Consider the following 20,395-nt stretch of genomic DNA (forward strand, 5'->3'; position numbering starts at 1 on the left):
TTGTATAACAAGAACTAAGGAAGAATGACCTACATACAATATTTGATTTCCAGAAGTGTTACTGGTCTCTCTACAGAAACTCTTTCATTATTGCTATGGACCACCAATTATTGGCAGGATTATTTAGGAAATAAAGCAATCCCTTTCATGGCAGGTACCTGACTATGCTGGTCACTGACTTATAAGATTGTTTACAAGACAGTCAGTCAGCATGGAAGGACAGATGTTATAAGTATTCATTTCTCATTCAACTGCACCTTCAAAGCTCCACCAGAAAGCACTAGTCTTGTTGGCTGCCACGTGTAGATAATATTCTTGTGACCATATTCAAGATAAGAATGTGGACTAAATAGATTTCTATCATTTTCAGGATATTGCATTACATCATACAAGATTGGTCCCAAAAATGTCCTGAAGCAAAACTTCACTTATTTGTGACTCATCTGGTGATAGTGGATGTGTGTATATTGTGGTGATACCAGTGGCAGTCAGGCATCAATCCTGGGTCCAGAACATAGATGGCCAAGCTCACAGTTGTGACGATCCTATGCCAATCAGCTCAACACCTATTGTGTCACTTCATCTCTCACAGATAAAACCAAGGTGCTCTAAACTATCTGTGTACACAGACAATTCACACAGATGCAATTTGGTTCAGTGCTCCTGTCACCTTCTCAATCCAAGCAGCAGAATACAGAATAACAGAGTTGGAAGAGACTTTGGAGGTCTTCTAGGTGAACCCTCTGCTCAAGTAGGGGACCCTATACCATTCTGGACAAATAGTTGTCCAGTCTCTTCTTAAACGTCTCCAGTGATAGAGCACCTACAACTTCTAGAGGCAAGCCGTTCCACTGATTAATTGTTCCCACTGTCAGGAAATTTCTCCTTAGTTCTAGATTGGATCTCTCCTTAATAAGTTTCCATCTGTTACTTCTTGACCTACCCTCAGGTGCTTTCGAGACTAGGTAAACCCCCTCTTCTCTGTGACAGGCCCTCAAATATTGGAAGACTGCTATCATGTCACTCCTAGTCCTTCTCTTTGTTAGACTGAGATATACCTAGTTCCTCCAACCATTCATCATATGTTTTAAACTTCAGTCCCCTAATCATCTTTGTTGCTCTTCTCTGCACTCTTTCTAGAGCAGTGGTTCTCAACCTGTGGGTCGGGACCCCATTTGGGGTCGAATGACCATTTCATGGGGGTCGCCAAACCACGCTGTCCGCCATTTTTTCCCTTTTCCCTAGCTGTCCTACTCCCTCTTATTGGTGGCCACACCCACTTGGGGGTCACCACAACATGGGGAACTGTATTATGGGGTCACGGCATTAGAAAGGTTGAGAACCACTGTTCTAGAGTCTCAACACCTTATTGTATTGTGGTGACTAAAATTTTTCAAAGCATTGAAGGTATCAACTTAACTGCATGCCAGAGCTTCAGGAAAGCCCAATTCCCCTCTTAAAGACCCCAGACTCAGAGAGGGCAGTTGAAATTCACCAGAACTATAAGCCTGAGAAATTCCACTGCTAGCTGAGACACAGAGCAGGCCCTGCATCCAAGCACGTCATTCAAACCTTTCTTCCTACCACTATCCAGCACTTAGAACCAAGCCTTCCTCTATCAGTTTCCTGCCTCCCTTGTCCCTCTGGGACAGGCAGCAGAGTCACTCATTCCCACAGGGATTTGCATTTGTTTTAAATCAATGTTCCTTTGCTTCTTAAAGAAGTAATATTTGAAAACAATGAATCAAAGGGAAACCCCCCCCCCCAACATGTAGTATAAATGCCAGTGTGGGAGAAGGTGTGAGGATTTAAAGGAAATTCTGCAGTCTTTCTGTCAGGATGTTAAACTTATTACAAAAAATATTATACATTAAAAATAGCAACAAGAAGGTTTTAAAATACTGCAGAAAAACATCCATTTCTACAATATGTTGTAAAAAAGTGAATAAGACAAACCTGAAGAATAAGGATGAAATAGAACTCATTTCATTGTGTCCTACTTAGTATGTAGAAAGAGTATAGTGTTGGATTCTCTGAAATCAGTAGAAACATGGACAGTTAACCTTAAAGCTGGACATTATAACTAATAAGATACAGTGTACCAACCAATCTTATGCGTTTTACCAATAAAGGTAAAGACTTCCGCAGGGAGCTTAATTCCTTCTAACTGCATAGCCATAGACAAATCCATATAGTTTCATGGACAACATCATGAAACAGGTTTGCTATTGTCACCACTTCTATTTTTAAAAAAATTCAGGGTAGCATTCTGTCCTGGAATTACTTCCTGATGTCTTATTCAACTATTAACCAAATCTAGCCTTGCATTGCTTTTTTTTTGGGGGGGGGGTGTCAGTCAAGATAATCTCAATGCTGCATATATAAAGTGGTATACACTGTATGGCACGTGGACCAAGGCAGACATAGAATGGATCCCACTTGATAAAAAGTGTCCACGAAAGAGATCTAAAACAAGATAGATCGATGACATCATGTATTGCGGGCTCAATTGGCAAAAGAAAGCTCAGGACTGCACAGTATTGGTTGGAAACATTTGGAAGAGGCCTCCATCCTGCAATGGATAAACAATGGCTAAAATGATGGTGATGAAATGATACCCTCTATATAAGTGGTCTGCAAACAGTTATCTTATGTGCGATTGCTCATTAATGAACCTGAATTCCACCATGACAGAAACATTTCCAGTGACTCACCTTATGTTTGAGTCCCATCTGTTGCATCTTTGTATATATGACCATTGAGAACCATTGATTTATGCCTTTTGGCATAACTTACATGAATCACCTTAAATTCTGCATACATTATATCACTGTTTAAAGGCAACCTGAAATTTTGGCCTTGTGGATTATTATCCTTCAAATTTTATTCAGGAGCACTTTGGACTTCATGCAAACACTGCACCTCTCGGCTGTTCTTCAAAGCACACTGAATTTTGTTCAGGCTTTAATGAATCAAGTCATTAAAAAAAACTATTTAACTGATACTTAAAGCAGCAGCATCTTTATTCAGTCTTCAAGGGAAGACTGAAAACATGCACATGTTTTATTGAATAGCTGGATAGCAGAGAGGTGATATGCTTGCATGAGATCAGTTCTTCCTAATCATATTTAAATGCAAGCCATATTAACCATCATTAGGTAACAAGTAATGAATGAGATTGTCAGTGGCAGAACACTCTGTATCATTCATTCACTTAGGAAATGACACAGATCAACATTTTCATTCAGCGATTTCTCACGGGATTTGCAGGTGATTCAGAAAGTATATGTAGTGTAACAGAAGGCAAGAAAAATCAGGCTATCACTCAAAAGTAGGAATAGAGATTGATCATGGGATGTAGCAGCTTTATGAAATCAGCTGTGGATGTCTCCAGAGGATGAGCAAAGCAATAAATTTATAGAAAACTCACTATCAACAACACATGGCTTGCTCTTGAAAGTACTGAGAATCCCAAAGGAAAACTCTGAACTCTTTCTCTTCCTCCTTAGACTTACATAGTGGTCTAAATATACAGTCCTGCTCGCTTGTATCTATTTACGTTTAGGAGTTCAGATAAATAATCTTGGGCTCTTGTTTTTTTCGCTTCTAAGAAAAGAAAAAAGTCCATGGCATCTCCAGGAGTTATCTAAGGACCGTCTTTTGAGAGATCTTCCTCTTTCCATCCTAAAGGCTTTGCTGCTGAAATGGGATACAATGACTTCAGTCCAGATTTCAGATGGTATTTCACCAGTGAATAATCATACCTAAAGTAGCTAGACTGTCTAATCTAGTACATTTTAAAATTAAATCATCATTATCCAACTCAGTCCATTCCAGATAGCCGGGAGTACATGGAAATTGAGATATAATAACAGGATAATCTGAAGAATGGGTCAAAAAAGTCAAAATGACATCACAATCACAGGCTCTTTTTAATGCGTGTTCCACAAATTCATATAGATTGGCTTGTCTGATTTCGGCATAATGTTCTGTCAAATATGCTGAGCCCTGTCAATTGAGAATTATTCAGCAAAACATAATTAAAACAACTGTAGCTTAGTGCAATACATGTCATGTGTCAAAGGAACGTGTTGGAAACATCCATCACTAAATCTAACCTCTAAAAAAATGGGGGAGGAGAGACAGCCATGAAATGATTGATAAAGTGATGGGAGTGAGTTAGGATCCCATCAATTGTAGTGTTATCCTGACCTTTCATTCTTTTTCATTTCACAGCAGTTGCCACTGATTTAGCTGCATTAGTGCCATGAAATAACTTATCAGCCTTAATCTGCAACAATACCACTTAAAAAGGAAATTTGAAGCTGACTTCCAAGATCTTGGAGTTGCACAGATACCACTGAACTTTTTCTTCAGTGTCAGGATCCTGTAGGGGATGGTTCTCTGGTGTAGATGAGCTTGGAAGTCTCAAAGCTTTTTGATGAAAATGGGCAGAGCGCTCTTCAGCTGCTTTATCAGAATAGGGGAACAAAGCTCAGTAGCATAGATGTGAGAGAAACTGTGGTTCAAAATCTTGCTCCCCAAACTGGATCCTTTTTAACTTTCCCCCTCCAAATAAACCACCTCTCTCATCATCTTCAACCAGTACAATATGACCACATTGGTTAGGTATGGTGGTAATTTCAGCTCAGTATGACTGAGGAATATGCCAGGTTCAGGAAGATTAGAGGACTTTGTGTATGGAAGGAAATGCTTTGCTGTAGATTTTTCCTTAGAATTTTTTGTTTTATATTCTCCAGGTACATAACACACACTATAATAATATATATAATAGGATTAATATAGATATCTTTCCTGCATATCATAACCCAAAGCCATGCTTCTGAATGTCAATGCACACTTTATTCTGAGGAATAGAAAATTCAGGAAAAAAATAGCAATTTTTTCCCATCAGAGCAAAGTTTGGCCTCTGCAATCTATCCCCAATAAATGTTGGTATCCAGGGATTTTTTTTAATCTCAAAGATGTTCTTTATTTAAACTTTTTTAATGGCAGAGTATGTATGATGAGGATACATGTAATGTTTATGGACACTACATGTGAATTCAGCACAAAATAGACAAAGAAAGCATTAAATATCATCTTAATCTCAGCCCACCAAAGACCTTTCTGGCCATAACATTCTTCTAGACCAGTGGTTCTCAAACTTTTTAATGCCGCGACCCCTAACCGGTCGTAAGTCGAGGACTATTCAACCGGTCGTAAGTTGAGGACTACTCAACTGGTGCAGCACCATTTGCAGAATGGGACTTTTGGCGGGCTCAGCAGGGCAGAGACAGCCTGGACAATTCCTATTGGCTTTTGAAAGCCAATAGAATTAGACTCTATTCAAGAAAGTCTATTCTATTGGCTTTCAAAAGCCAATAGAATAAAAGGGAATAGCACAGCTAAGGAAAAGGGGGAAAAAATGGTGGACTGCGTTGTTTGGCGACCCCTGTGAAATGGGGTCCAGACCCACAGGTTGAGAACCACTGTTCTAGACCTAAGGCTCCAAGTGCTATCAATAAAAAAGCCATATTTTTTCACTTTCAATCATTTTTTGTAATGTAAGAAAAATAAAGAATGGAAAAACAAAGGATTGCCAGTAGGAGGTGAGAGTTTTAATAATAATTTCCTCACCCAATGCTCTAAAACAATTATCTGAATGGGAAAGAACAATTGCAAATCACAAGCCATGCCCTATGTTGCTTGGAAGGGCTCCCATCTCAGTGTGATGGAGAAAATGGCAAGAACATTAAAAAATGTAGCCAAAGCTGTCAGGTCCAGGACAGATACTTCAAACTGAAGAGAAACCTACACTCAATTTTTATGGCTGATTTCTCCCCAGAAATCAGTTGCTGCAACAGAACTTTATTTTTGAGTGTCCTGTGGAGTTTATTTTACTATAGCCCTCTATGCTATAGTATTTATAAATATACTATACTAAATATAGTATACTATACTAAGTATAGTATACTAAATATAGTATACTATACTATACTAAATACTATATATAGTATTTATAAATATTTTGTAAGTTGAGAACATATTTAAAGCATATTTCTAAATCTATAAAACTCATATTGGAATTCTTGAAACATACATTTTCAACCCTGGTGTCTTGAGCCAACATGATGATCTTTTAATGGCTCAGAATCTTGACAAAATGTTTGTCCTATGCAAGTATCACCTGCATAATGGCTAACCAGACCTAGTCCTAATTTCTATAGAGCAGTGTTTCTCAGCTTGGCAACTTTAAAAATGTGTGGACTTTAACACTCAGAATTCCTCAGCCAACATGCTGGCTGGGAAATTCTGGGAACGGAGGTCTACACATCTCATAGATACCAAAATTGAAAAGCACAGCTACAGAGATATGGTCTCTTTCCACTAGTTATTTTAGACTGAGATGTCTGATAAGATGGCCTGCATTCCCTGTACTAAACCGAAGAGGGCAAGCTTAGCACATACTGATGCAATTGATAGACTGCAGGAAAGAAGGAAGCAGGGAGTTTAGCCCATTACCATGGGCAGTTGGAGGATAATAGTTTGTTTCCTTCAAAATAATTCCCCTGCTGCAACTATTTCAGGAATTTCCTGGTTTCTGCATTTTCAGCCAGGCTATGCCAAGATCCGTAAAGAGGCTGATAACACTGGCTAGTAGTCAATTCCTGAAACAAACATAATCATTAGTGAGTCCTGGAAGTCATTTGAACAATCAACCAAGGTTGTTAACAACAAACAACACAGCAGGGGGTGTTTCTTCTGCCATCATTGTTGAAAATCATTAAAGGAAGGAAGACACCCTGGATGGCACTGAGTTGCTAATCCTTTCTCAGTCCTGTTGACAGTCCATGTCCTTGAGTTAGATCTGCATAGAGAATGCACTATGGAACATTTTCTCCTCAGTATTATGTCTGAAATGCTGAAAAGAAGAGAGAAAAAGAGAGAGAAATGACTGTCACTTACTTATCCAAGTCAGCAACATTAGGGAATCTACAGCTTAATAAAGATAACATCAATAAAAGACAAAGAACAGGCAGCTGATATATTTGCCACCATTTCTTGGCCCGACATCCCAATTATGGACAAACTCAGGTGCCAAATTCCCAAGTAATTTCCAAATTTGATCTCTTCTGAATGCCAGGACTCAGATTTATTTATAATCATAGCTCTTTAAGAATCAGTAATAATAAAATGGGCATATTAAATGACTATTTGGAGGTATAGTAATGATATTTACCTCATGCTTTTTTTGTTTGTTTGTTTTACTGAATTTACTACCAAACATTGGTGGGTGATAAATGCATCTGACTCCTTCCCTTAGTGACCTCTATCACTCCCCCAAAGATCCAACCTGAATGAATTCTAGTCTTGCCAGCTGTCATAAGCCCAATTGCTGAATACCATCTCACACACATGCATATCCAGCAGTGAGTGGAAAAATAGGATATGAATATTAGGTATTCTCACTTTGCTCTGTGTTTGTGCTGAGTCATTAAGATCTTGAAAGAATCTTTTGGCTCTGGAAGGTCTACTATTATTCCCTGTGTGACTTTAGAGCTAAGCCTGAGTACAGTGCAGCACTTAGGTAATTTTAGATTCTGATTTTAATGGTCTTCTAGGGCTTACCTGAGCATAATACTCTTACTGAATTAGGGATTCTTTGCATGGCAATATGAATTGCTCCACTTATTGCAAAATGTGATAAGCCACCCTTTCTGCATTTAGGGGCCATGCTGCTAAGTAGGGCTATGGCCTAACTCCAAAGCTCTGGCCTGAATAAACTACTACTGGAGTACAGCTAAAACCACTAGGTATCAGTTTGCAAAGTCTGGATGTATATTGTGATCAAGAGGAGACTTAGATAGTGTATCCCATACCTATATATTTGTTTCTCTGCAGTAGTAATTCCCCACGATGTGGAACCACAACTTCCAGCATTTCTTCCAAATAGCTTTGCTGATCAGGATTACTTGAAATTGTGGTTGAGCAACATCTGGATGGTGACAGTTACCCATCTCACAGATAAGTCTGGTTGAAGTCCACAAGTCTTCAAGTTGCCAAGGTTGAGAACCCCTGCTTTAGAGAGTAAGCCAAGAGCATCAGGGGAATAACAGGAGCTGAAGCACTAACTTACCTGCAGCATCAGGGCTTTTGCTGCCATCATTAGAACAATTAGCATCTCGTTTAGAATCTTTAACTGCCTCTCATTAATTTACCTAAAACAGGTGTGTGGTGTTTTTTTTTTTAAAGAACAGGTAAAAGATTTTTTTTAAAGAGAAAGACATCATTCACAGTCAGTTAACCAACAGTAAGTTAGTGATGATATCAGGGAATAAGAAGGAACCATTAACTGGAAGCCTTTCAATTGCATGGATAAATCTGGGAGGAACTAGTAATCTAGAGCTAGAGGTATGCAGAAACTGCTGATGCTTCAATCTCTAGAAATCTTGAGAGTCCACTTTCAACAAGGTTCAAGATCAGTGGTGGGATTCAAACAATTTAACAACTGGTTCTCTGCCCTAATTAACATTTTAAGTATAAAAAAATGATTTACGAAAAGGTATATTATTCATGCGTTTAATACTTAAATAAGAACAATAAAAGAAGTACACAAAACTAGATTATAAGAGTTTTAAAATATTAATGAAAAAAAATTAAATAATACCTGACAAAACCAATAAAACTTTTATTTAATATTTCCATATTGCTTCTTGATTGGGGGCCTCACTTGCAATTTTCTTCTATTATCAGAGCATCATTGGCTATGTGATTTATCCTTAACCATCTTTTCACTGTAGGAGTAGGATCCCGTTCCTTTAGAGGTAGGCTGATTAGACTAATAGTAATTGTGTTTGATATATTAGAAACAGTTAGACGACTTCTCTGTACATATTATGTTCATCTTTGAAAAAACCCTTCCTGCTTCTGTTGAACTTAATTGTTCTGACAATATTTTTAGCTCTTTGAACACTTTCAGGAATTGCATGGTTCTGGGATTTTTAGAAAATGTTTTCCTTGATAATCATTAATATCAATATGGTCATTAAATATGAGCAATTGTTCTTCTGCTGCTTTCCATGGAACTAGTACTTCTTCAATATGCCAGTAATTTGGTTCCAAAAAATTGAGAAATTGTAATTTATTCCTATCTTGAAATTGTCTACAATTTGTTTTTAAATGTTCACAATCCATTAATCTTTTTTTAAAAAATTGTTACAATGTTTTGTAAAAGTCTTTCCCAAGGAAGCCGGACAAACTGACAATTTTCTACAAATTTTATATTTTTGAAGGTTTCTGGAGTAATTAATTCATCAACCCTTTTTTCATATGGACCCTTTTCCTTTCCAAGCATTTGAAATGCTTTAATAGATATTATCACAAGTTTTTCAATCTTTATTATTCTATATTTTTTGCTTGCAGTGCATTTGAAAGAAGAGAAATTTTGTTTAAAATATCCATCATCAATACCAAATCAGGTATAAAATATAACTGTTCTGGGCCCAGTGCTCTTCAACATCTTCATCAATGATTTGGACGAAGGGATAGATGGGGAACTCATCAAATTTGCAGACGACACCAAGCTGGCAGGAATAGCCAACATTCCAGAAGACAGGCTTAAGATACAGAAGGATCTGGACAGACTTGAACACTGGGCACTATCTAACAAAATGAAATTCAATGGTGAAAAAAGCAAGGTTCTACATTTAGACAAGAAAAACCAAATGCACAAGTACAGCATAGGTGGCACCTTGCTCAATAGTAGTAACTGTGAGAGGGACCTCGGAGTTCTAGTAGACAATCACCTAAATATGAGCCAGCAGTGTGCTGCAGCTGCCAAAAAGGCCAACACAGTGCTAGGCTGCATTAACAGAAGGATAGAATCAAGATCACGTGAAGTATTAATACCACTCTTCAATGCCTTGGTAAGGCCACACTTGGAATACTGCATCCAGTTTTGGTCACCACGATGTAAAAAAGATGTGAGACTCTAGAAAGAGTACAGAGAAGAGCAACAAAGATGATTAGGGGACTGGAGGCTAAAACATATAAGGAACGGTTGCTAGAATTGGTATGTCTAGTTTAACGAAGAGAAGGACAAGGGGGGACATGATAGCAGTATTCCAATATCTCAGGGGCTGCCATAAAGAAGAGGGAATCAAGCTATTTTCCAAAGCACCTGAAGGCAGGACAAGAAGCAACCTAATCAAGGAGAGAAGCAACCTAAACTAAGGAGAAACTTCCTGACAGTGAGAACAATTAATCAGTGGAACAACCTGCCTCCAGAAGCGTGAATGCTCCAACACTGGAAGTTTTTAAGAAGAGACTGGACAGCCATTTGTCCGAAATGGCATAGGGTTTCCTGCCTGAGCAGGGGGTTGGACTAGATGACCTCCAAGGTCCCTTCCAACTTTACTACTGCTACTACTACTACTACTACTACTACTACTATTATTATTATTATATATTTTCAAGATGGGCAACCATAAGCTTACCACACAGCTAGCTATTCCTGAAATTACCTCTGAGAAGTACCACCTAGTTTTCGCCTGAATGACTTGATTGAAGATGCCACATCTCCATTTGGTTTTGTTCGCTCCTCTCTTGGACTTTTGAGGAGAGATTTTTTTTTTCCACCTGGAAGGAAGTTGAATGAAAACCAGATGTGTTCAGGAAAACAAAGATTTATCATAACTGGTTTGCTGAACTCAACAAAAAATTAGGTATCAGATCTGCCAAACTGGTGTGAACCAGCTGAATCCCACCACTGTTCAAATCTGAATTATCTGCAATCCATTTCCCCTGGCTGGTACGAACATCTCAAGTTTGGGGAGAACCAGATTCAAATCTTTCATGTCTTTGTGGCAATTCATTTCTTACTGCAGGATCCAATCTGAATCAGTCACCGTGACCAGAGGTTTAGTCTTCCAAGCTTTCAGACTCGTGCTGGAGCCCACCTTCAGGGAACCTCTCTCTGAAGTTGAGAACCTCTGTCTAGCAGAATGTGACACACTCTACTAGAGACACATTCCCTGAAAATGGGCTCTAGCATGATTCTGAAAGCTCAGAAGATTAAACCTCTGGTCCCGGTGACCGACCCAGCTTGGATCCTGCAATATTATTCTGGGACACGTGTATTTGCTTTCATTTGTTTCTTACTCTTCTTTATTTTAAGGGCATTACTACACACAAGCTTTTGGATCTGATAGCACAGCACATATTGAAATATTTCTCTTAATTGTCCTTGGAGTGAGGTCTTCTGCACTTTATGGAGAAGAGAGGAAGCATCAGGACAATGGCTCTAGCAGATGCTGTAGGAACAAGCATGCAGGCAGTAGCAGACCATCTGTTTCCCATAACAGCCTTCAGCGGCCAAACTGCTGCCACTTGTTCTTAGGCAGTGCTACTTTTAGCTTTGTCCTAGGGTGCACAACCAGTAGTCCTATTAGGAAGGCAACCAGCTACCACCAGCATGAAAGAGTAAGGAACACTGGGCTTTCTATACTCCATTGCATTTTATTTTCCTATTACTAAAGAAGCATTCTTATTTTTTTTTTTCTGGAGCTTATTCTCACTATTACATTTTCATTAAGGCAATGATGAAAAAGGTTCTGAAGGTTCAGAGCAAATGTCTCCTCCTCCTGTTTGGTCAGTCTTTTGGTTCAGGTGTCAAGCAACAATATTTGTCTCAGAGGATGTGATTGGTCTGACCTATAAGAATACACTGCTTTCAGTCTAGCATTTCACTAGCAAAGGTGCTTAAGGTGTATCCTATACAAGAGTTATTATACAGTCCATTGTATATGAATATAATCCTACCTGAGAATCAGAACTGGCACAGAAAACTTAACATTTGAATCTCTTTCAGGGAACATTTCTGAATAACACAGGTTGTTTTGCCAGTTCATTAGTGTATACCAATCAATTCAAAAATCATTTCATGAATCAATTAATCTGTTCATTAGTCTATCAGTTAATTAGTCCACATCAAGAAAAAGCATTTTGTGAAGAAAGCCATTTTGGATTATGCAGTCAGGTTTAGAAACAGACTTTATAAAACACTAGGGAGACTTCCGTCAATGGCAGGAAGCAGGTGCTCATGTCTGGATGTAGAAATGAACTACAAAAAAAAGAAAGAAAAAAACAATGGAACGTTCATGGTGCAAACTGCAGTAGAAACAAATATTACCTGATCAAGCTATCCTTGTGGGTGAAACAATTCCGGGCACTCCTGCTCATTTGAAGCTAGCTTATCTGTGGAGTGACAGAGACCTGGATAGATCCTGTTAGGACTAAAAAAAAATACCTATGTGCTTCAAACTAATCTTCCTTAATCATACAATGGATTGGTCCACACATTACATTAAATTAAAATGTACTATATTTGGATCTTAGAATATTATTCAACCCTATCATTCAAAATTTAGCCTACTGTGCAACCCTAGCTAACATTGATTTATTTAGTAAACTCTAGGTAATCAAACTAATGCTTACATTAGTATGAACACTGTCCATGCTTGGAATGTTTTCTTTAAGTAACATGATCTCCCCAAATAATACAGTATACTGGAAATTCAATACAGGCAGTCCTCAACTTATGACTACAACTGAGTCCAAAATTTCTGTTGCTAAGCGAGACAGTTGTTAAGTGAGTTTTGCCACAGTTGTTAAGTGAATCACTGCAGTTATTAAGTTAGTAACACAGTTGTTAAATGAATCTGGCCTCTCCATTGACTTTGCTTGTCAGGTTGTCACAAAAGGTGATCACATGACCCTGGGACACTGCAACTGTCATAAATATGAGTCAGTTGCCAACTGTCTGAATTTTGATCATATGACCATAGGGATGCTGCAGCATTGTAAGTGTAAAAAACGGTCAAAATTTACTTTTTTTAGTGCCATTATAACTTCAAAAGGTTATTAAATGAATGGCTGTAACTTGAGGACTCCTTGTATAGTCATGTGACAAGTGCTGTAGCAGTTTAGAAAATGACACATATTACTGTACCTGAAACAATAAAGGGGTCCAAATTGACTTTTTTTTCTACAGTGGACAGGATAACATTCTATTTTTTGTAAAAAAAAAAAAAAGTATAAAGGACCATTGCCATGTGCAAAACATTGGTCAAGGAAAGACAAAGGATGACTTTGGGCTAGTCATTATTTCTTATCCCAATCTGCCCTAAAATTTTGTTGTGGGATAAAACGAAGTGAGAACTTGAAGTAAGTCTCACTGACTTCCTTGAAGAAAGGCAGAATAAGTAGCTATCAAACAAGTAAAACAGAATAATCAAATGGAAAGAATAGAGTTGCTGATCTCCAAGCATGCTGTAGACATTACATATTTATTTTGTGCCGAAATACAACAACTGCATTTTTCTTAGAACAATTTGATCCTGCATTTCGAATTCTCAAAAAAAGTGCTTCCCTACCCGCTTTAGCAAAACTGCTATTTAAAGAAAGGATGATTGTATCCTACATAAATATAAATGGTTGCGACTCATAAAATAAAGCAATTGTGTAGAAAATTCCCATAATTGAGCTTTTAAATGCTGCGGGCTTCCTGGTGTGCTAGGTTAAGGCAAACCATTTATTCTGAAACACCTTGATTCCTGATGGCCCAGGAACCCTAATGATGTAAGTCAGGATTTTCTGGGTTTTCCCCCTGTGGTGAGAGGTGGACTGTTGTTAGTTTAATTGCTAAGCCTATTCTAAAGCTTTCACTATGTCTTTTGTGTTTCTTCCTCAAAATGATGGATAACTACTGCTGATTTTTAACTATTGTAGTCAGGGGATGTGAGTTCTTAGAATCATAAAAAGAGCAGGAGCCCCACGCAGCTTTGGGCCTCATGTTTCTCACCTCTCCTATACAGAATCCATATATATGATATAAATATAGTATATTGTGAACATTGTACAAACATAAAAAGATACAGGAAGATAGGTATGGAATTGTGCAGAAATGCCATTGACACTACATCATGTCACAAGATTAATACCAACTGCCACAACATATGGAACACAATAATTTTGAGGCTTAAGAAGCACTTTTGTCCAGCAATTGAAACTTAACAGTTTAGCTACTGGAGGATAATAGCTCCCCTTAACAAAAGCAGTTACAGGACATTGTAGTCTATGTTGGACTAGGTGACCTCCAAAGTCCTTCCAACATTATTATTATTATTATTATCGATCATCGCACAGTCAGCCAGATGTTCAGACTGGATTTGGCATTTTGTCTACCTATCGAGTCCTTACCCAGGACCTGGGATAGGCAGATGTGGATGTTTGATGGTATTACAGATATCGTCGCAGGATGGAAGCAGTTCCTAGTAAGGCCGCCTTTTGCAATTGACTAATAGCGAATTTGTCAATGCCAATGGTGTTCAAGTGGCGCTCCAGTTGTTTTGGGATTGCACCCAAGGAGCCTATGACTATTGGTACTACCCTTGCTTGCTTTTGCCACAGTCTTTCTATTTCTATTTGTAGGTCTTTGTATTTTGTTATCTTCTCCAGTTCTTTCTCTTCTATTCTGCTATCTCCAGGCACTGCCACGTCCACTATCCAGACTTTTTTGTCTTTCTTATCGACAATTGTTAAGTCTGGGGTGTTATGTTGCAGGTGCTTGTCTGTTTGAATTCTGAAGTCCCAGAGCAGTTTAATTTTATCATTTTCTATGACTTTCTCTATTTTATGATCCCACCAGTTTTTGCTTACAGGCAAATGATATTTTTTGCAGATCTTCCAATGCACCATTGTTGCTACTTTGTCATGCCGCTGCTTGTAGTCAGTTTGTGCAATCTTCTTGCAACAGCTTACCAAGTGGTCCACTGTTTCTTCAGCTTCTTTGCATAGGCGGCACTTACTGTCTGTTGCTGTCTTCTCAATTTTGACTTTGTATGCATTTGTCCTTAAGGCTTGGTCTTGTGCAGCCAGAATTAGTCCCTCGGTCTCTTTCTTCAATTTTCCTGCTCTTAGCCATTGCCAGGTTTTATTATTATCTGCTTTCCCAGCTATTTTTTTCATGTATTGGCCATGTAGTGCTTTGTCTTCCCATGCCTCTATTCTGTTCTTCATTTGGTCTTTCTTGTAGGCCAGTTTGGTCTCTCCAGTAGTTAGTAAGCCTTCCTGATATACTAATTTCAGTGCATCTTCATCATTGTTCTTCAGATATTCTTCCAAAGCCATTTTTTCTTCTTCAACCATCTGATGTACTTGTAGCATTCCACGCCCACCTATTTGCCTTGGTAGATAAAGTCTATCAATGTCACTGCGTGGATGAAGGGCATGATTCATTGTCATTATTTTTCTGGTCTGCCTATCCATTGCTTTTAGTTCTGCTTGAGTCCAGTCCACTATTCCAGCTGTGTACCTAATGACTGGGATTGCCCAGGTGTTGATTGCCTTTATGGTATTTCCTCCATTGAGTTTGGACTTTAAGATCTTCTTCACTCTCTTGATGTATTCACCTCTAATCTTTTTCTTGACTTCAGTGTGCTTGATGTTGTCAGCTTGAAGGATACCCAAGTATTTGTAGTACTCTTCCTCATCCAGACTCTTAATGTTATTTTCGTGGGGCATCTTGATTCCTTCAGTTTTCACTATTTTTCCTTGTTTGATAGTAAGTGTGGCACATTTGTCCAAGCCAAACTCCATTACAATATCTTGGCTATATATACGGACAGTGTTGAGCAGCGATTCTATTTCAGATGATGTTTTTCCATACAGCTTCAGATCATCCATATAAAGGAGGTGGGATAGTCTGGCAGATGTTTTTGATGTTTGATAGCCATGTCCTGAGTTATTCAGTATTGTTGACAGAGGAAACAGTGCAATAACAAATAGTAATGGTGATAATGAATCTCCTTGAAATATTCCTCTCTTGATATTAACCTCTCCCAGCCTCTCACCATTGATCTGCAACTGTGTCTTCCATTGTGCCATCGATCTTTGCACAAATTTTCTGATGTTTCTACTGACTCCTGTTATTTCTAGGCACTTTATTATCCAATCATGTGGCAGAGAGTCAAATGCCTTTTTGTAGTCAATCCATGCCACATTCAGGTTGGTCTTCCTTCTCTTGCAGTTTTCCAAGATCATTTTGTCTATTAGGAGTTGATCTTTTGTTCCTCTGCTGTTGGGGCGGTTTCCTTTCTGCTCAGGTGGAAAGAGATTGTTTTCAACTAGATGCTGTTGCACTGCATCAGCTACTACACCAGTTAGTAATTTGAAAGTTGTTGGTAAGCAGGTAATTGGCCTGTAGTTACCTGGTGTTGCCCCTTTTGCTGGATTTTTCATTATTAGGTAGGTTTTCCCAGTTGTTAGCCACTTTTCAATTTCTCCTCCTTGTAGTATATTGTTGAACTGCTTGGCAATGAGTGGGTGTATAACAGTTAGATGTTTCAACCAAAACCCATGCAGTTCATCTTCACCTGGTGCTGACCAATTTTTGATTTTCTTTGCTCTTTTTTCTACCATTTTTGTTGTTATTACTAGTTCTTTCATTTCAACTTCTGTTTTATTTGCATCCACCTCTTTTAACCAAGCCGCATCCTTGTTGTATTTCTTTGGGTTATCCCATATCTGCTTCCAGAACTGCACTGTTTCTTCCTTGTCAGGTACTGACTGATTCCTTGCAGTTTCTCCATTGATGGATTGGTAGAAACGTTTCTGATTGGATTGAAATTGGAGGTTCTGCCTATAGTTTGCAATTCGAGCTTCATATCTACTGATTTTCCTGGCTATAGCTGTTATTTGTTGCTTTATTATTTCCAGTGCTTCCTTGATCTTCCTTGTTTCTAAGTGGTATTTCTTGATTAGGTATTCTTTGGTCTTCTTGTTCTTCAGCTTCTTTTCTTTCATCTGTTCTAGCTTGCTTGCATGTGATCTTAACTTGCTGATCTTATTTTCTAGTCTAACCTTCCATTTTTCTGGTGCACTGTTTGTTTGTTTTTCTTCTTTGTTGATTTTGCATCCCAGGTATTCTGTTATAACTGCAGCTGTGCTGTACATTAGTTGGTTTGTTTCTTGCAGTGAATTGGTGCTTATACTTGATATTGCAATATTTGCATCTTTTAATGCTTGTGCTAGCTGTTTCTTTGGAACAAGCTTCAATGCAGGTAGCCTTATTCTGTTGTTTTTGTGCTGTTCTAGATGCTCAGTTATTCTTTGTTTCAATTCTTTTATTTCTTTAGTTAGAGGGTTTTGTTCTTCCTGAGGTAGAGGTGCCTGGTTTCCAAATGAGAACAGTTGTATATCTCTGCTAGATTCCTTCACTGCCAACTCCCCCTGGTTTGCCTCTACATTCTGAATTACTTCTGGTAAGGCTTTGATTTCTTTGCCCTGGGTAAACCTTTGCAGTTCGTCCAATTCTGTTTCTGTGAATACTTTATTTCGTGTTATAAATCGGCGTTGATCTGCTAGTCTCTGTTCTGTTATTTCTGATTCTGGATGTTGTTCTTTCCAGAACTGGTGCATTCGTTTTAGATATCCTCTTCTTGTTGGACTTGATCTGTAGTAACAGATCATTATTTCTTTGTTTTCCATCACTGTGTATCTGCGACGGGTAAACACCTTTTCTTCCAGTAGTTCTGCAGCTGCTGGCCCTGGTTGCTCAGCCAACAGTCCTGAGTCCTGTAACCCATTTTTCACCAGATATCCAGGAACTCCAATATCTAGTGCGGACCTTGTTAACCCGGGCGACGTCCGAGCCGGTATGGCATTCTGAAATTTACGTCTCACCATATTTTTTATGGGAGAGACACTCTTTGTCTGACTCCTCTGATGAGACCTGTCCAGTATGGTTGAACCTCTGCATAGCTCTCATCTTCCTCAGAGTACACAAGCCCCACAACCACGTCAAGGTAGTGCCTCACTGGGGGATTATTATTATTATTATTATTATTATTATTATTATTATTATGGATCATTGCACAGTCAGCCAGATGTTCAGACTGGATTTGGCATTTTGTCTACCTATCGAGTCCTTACCCAGTATTATTATTATTGTTGTTGTTGTTGATCATCGCACAGTCAGCCAGATGTTCAGACTGGATTTGGAATTTTTGTCTACTTATCGAGTCCTTACCAAGGACCTGGGATAGGCAGATATGGATGTTTGATGGTATTACAGATATCGTCGCAGGATGGAAGCAGTTCCTAGTAAGGCCACCTTTTGCAGTTGACTAATGGCGAATTTGTCAATGCCAATGGTGTTCAAGTGGTGCTCCAGTTGTTTGGGGATTGCACCCAAGGGGCCTATTACTATTGGTAGTACCCTTGCTTGCTTTTGCCACAGTCTTTCTATTTATATTTGTAGGTCTTTGTATTTTGTTATCTTCTCCAGTTCTTTCTCCTCTATTCTGCTGTCTCCAGGCACTGCCACATCCACTATCCAGACTTTTTTATCTTTCTTATCGACAATTGTTAAGTCCAGGGTGTTATGTTGCAGGTGCTTGTCTGTTTGAATTCTGAAGTCCCAGAGCAGTTTAATTTTATCATTTTCTATGACTTTCTCTATTTTATGATCCCACCAATTCTTGTTTACAGGCAGATGATATTTCTTGCAGATCTTCCAATGCACCATTGTTGCTACTTTGTCATGCCGCTGTTTGTAGTCAGTCTGTGTGATCTTCTTGCAGCAGCTTACCAGGTGGTCCACTGTTTCTTCAGCTTCTTTGCATAGGTGGCATTTACTGTCTGTTGCTGTCTTCTCAATTTTGGTTTTGTATGCATTTGTCATTATTACTATTATATTATTATTATTATTATTATTATTATCATGTCACAAGTCTCTGCTGCATCTGCAAAAATCCTAAAGCAAACTATCCCAGGCAAGCTGAAGTCTAAAACATCTGGAGAGACATGGCTGGGGAAGGTTATCCTAATAGTACATAGGAAAATTGCAAAAGGTTGCTTTTGTTTAGAGAGGTTGGCTAGCAGACTTGAATATTATTATAACCCCATATTTAAGAGTACTGTTTAGCAATCCGTGTTTGCTCTGAACAAACCTCGAATAAGTCAATGTTATCTGTAAATGTTTGCATACATACAAAACGTAATAGATTCAGAATCACAGTCCTCCAAAAATGTGTTATTTGTACCCCTTCCGTCTTCATGACAGATTGAGGGGGGCATTTCCACAAGCTTAGCACGGTAGAAACCTATAGCTTCCCATCTGCACACCAAACCTGTCACCTGCCACCAGTAATGAAGAACTCAGTGCTGCCATTTATCTGCACAGATTCAAGAAAAACTCAGGAATTAATGAAGCCCCTTTCATTACTGTTATGCAAATGTGATTAATTTCAGCTGTTATGAATATGCAAATATTACAATTATGATCTAATTACCAGCATTTATGATGGGAAATGGGCAAATGATAAAAATCAGCCAAAGCAATCCAGCAATGGCAGGTGGACATTGGGGTGTGAGGGTCAAGGGGCATTTGATAGCTGGTGCAGAATAACAAAAGAAACAGAATAGCTAAGCAGGAAGTAAGGCTGCATGGTTATGATTAAGACATACATCACGGGGAGGAAAGTGTGTGTTCCTTAGCCTTTTAGGGCACTTTTGTTAGGTGTTTCAGAATCAGGATTGCAAAAACCAAGATGACTGCTAGATGATAGCAAAGTTTCAGCATCTTCTGTGTTTCTCTGCTACCCTCCCGTGGTCATCTATATTTTTATAGCTCAGATATGGTAGCTCCACTTTTGTGGCCTTTTCTTTGTCATATCTCTAGCTGAACAAAAAGCTATGGTACATAGTACCATTGTTTACTTTGCCTTAATCTTCCCACTAGCATTGCTCAGTTATACAAGAATCACATTTTTCTGTCCTACCATTTCTCTTCATGCCAGGCAAAAGCCTTATCAATTACATCTCCACCAAGAGCCAAGAACTCAAGTTACCCAACCAAAGTAGTAGTAGCACAAACCATTTTTCCCTAAAAGGGAAGAAATCCATTATTTACACAGTCAGAAGGAAATGCTCAGCCCTGAGAAGGTCCTAAAGAAGAGGTCTGAGAGAGCTCAGCCTCTCTAAAGTAGCAAGAGCTGCTCTTCAGAGCAATTCCCTCTTAACCTTGGGAAATCGGCCCTGTCTAGGCAACTAACTCTTGGCCCTTGAATTATGGGGCCACAATATTCTTGGGGAAGGAGAGGGCTAATATCAGAGCCAAGTGGGGCTGACAGAAAGTTTTGCCTTTCCTCTTGCATTCCAGCCATTTTGGCATCCCCTATGGTCAGCTAAACACACCAGCCATTTGGGTGGGGTAAGAAGATGTTCTACTCTTTCTCTGCTTGTTCCACAGGAACCTTCTTCCTGAAAGCCACTTACCAGCCTCCTGGAACTGCTTGTGGGTAGGGTGGAGAAATACAATTCCTTGGCCTCT

The sequence above is a fragment of the Crotalus tigris genome, unplaced genomic scaffold (assembly GCF_016545835.1).
Source record: "Crotalus tigris isolate CLP2741 ecotype Arizona unplaced genomic scaffold, ASM1654583v1 scf7180000024167.7108832, whole genome shotgun sequence".
NCBI classification, from domain to species: domain Eukaryota; kingdom Metazoa; phylum Chordata; class Lepidosauria; order Squamata; family Viperidae; genus Crotalus; species Crotalus tigris.